Source organism: Mus caroli, unplaced genomic scaffold (genome assembly GCF_978045245.1).
Source record: "Mus caroli unplaced genomic scaffold, Mus_caroli_1 scaffold_7, whole genome shotgun sequence".
Taxonomy (NCBI): domain Eukaryota; kingdom Metazoa; phylum Chordata; class Mammalia; order Rodentia; family Muridae; genus Mus; species Mus caroli.
The window spans coordinates 18,203,463-18,205,360 of NW_028227262.1; positions in this window are offsets into that span (position 1 = coordinate 18,203,463).

Below are 1,898 nucleotides of genomic sequence, written 5' to 3' on the forward strand. Positions count from 1 at the left end.
GGTAATTAGATTCTGGACTTACAACATTCTAGTTTCAACCTATAATGTTAAACAATGCCATTCTAGTTTAATCAGTAAATCAGTCTTTACTGACACACTTTTTTTCCAGGAAGTCTCATCACAAACCCATGTGCAAAACTCACAGAAGAAAAGATCACCTTATCTATTCTCTAAAGAAAACAATTATGAATATCTTTATATCCAACTGGTAGAGACTATAAATGAGCTAGAGGTCCTATGACAATCTATATCAGAGTTTCTTAAATGTGTATCTGCTCTGATCTCATGACTTCACCCATAAAGTGTCTTTGTATGTTCTAAGCATTTTCCATGTAGTTTAAACTAACAACAAAACAGGGGAAACAACAAATGTTCAACAGTAGGAATTACATAACTAATTAATTTATACTGTATACAAGTGATTAATAATTATATATGGTTTTAAAAATTTTGTAGGTCAGTATTTATAAAACATAGAAATGCTTATTATTTATTATAAGAGATCAATCAGAAACATGACACAAATTGGTATGGTGGTATACAGCCATAAGTTCAGCACTAAAGAGAGTGAATCAAACACACTGTGAGTTTGACAACAGCCTGGGCTACATAGTTTGTAATTTGAGACATAACAACTGTCTCAAACAAAACAAGACAAAACAAAACAACCAAAATTTAAATAAAAACAAAAACAAAACAAAAAGAATGCCAAGTATAGCTCAGTGATTTGTATTTGCTTAGCATGCTCAGTTTCTTAGATTTAATATGCCATAAAATAATAAGATCATCACTTTTGTAGGGCTATCGATATTCACAATGAATATTATCTTATGAATAAAAGCCTACAAGGATATACAGCAAGAGTTTCACAGTGGACATCTGAATGATTTGAAGGCATTCCTAAAACACACTTAGTTGCAATAAACATAATTTAAAAACAAGAAGTCATTTTTGTCAAATAGTTACAGAAAATTTCCAACAGACTATTACAAAGGTAGGAACCTAGAAACTTCAGTCCCCTCTTTTTCCTAGTGGTTTTGCTAAGGACCCTGGTTTTGCTTTCTCTGTAGGAGTGTTCATCTTCTTGGTCTTCAACTATTGATCATGATCATTTATTGTAGGGTATGGCATGATACATTGGTTCTGTAATTTTGGTCAGAGTCAGCTTTCATTACACAATTTTCTCTCTCTGCTTTTGTCAAGAGGAGGGGCAGAAAATCATGAGCTGGAGTATCACTCAGAGGTGATTAAGTTTTGCCTTTCCTCTTAGAGCCTCCAAGGAAGGCCAACTGCTCCCCCAATTAGTGGGTCAAACCCCTCCACCAGAATAACTTTCTTATTGAGACATAGGTAAGAGCTGCTTTTATTTTTTTTCTATCACATGATCATCATACTCTAGAGGATTTCTATAGTATGATATGCCTTGAGAGTGGAATACATGGGAAGCCATGTTAGTTGTGTTAGATTGAATTAACTCTGGCAGCATGAGTAAACAGAAGTTTGGCACTGGCTGTTTTCTTTGAGAGTATGTTGTGTTGTGTGCTAAGAAATTATGGAAAAGGGATCTCTTGAGTTGATTATTGTTTAACTGGGTCATATGTTTATATAGTATCCATATTGAAGAAGTCATAACAGGAGCTAGGTTAGATGGCTCAGTGTGAAACATACTGGCTATACAAGCCTGACTGACGACCTGAGTTTGATCCCTAGAACTCACACAAAGGTGAAATGAGAGGACTCAGTAGTTATAGTTTCCCCCTTCTGAATTACATTTAATAAGGCCACACTTAACTGAGGTGATCAAATAATCTTCTCATTCTTGGATGAGCAGGCATTACCATGGCTGGGGCGGGGGGCATTGACCCGATTCTTCCAGTAGGTGCTGTCACAGACCCACA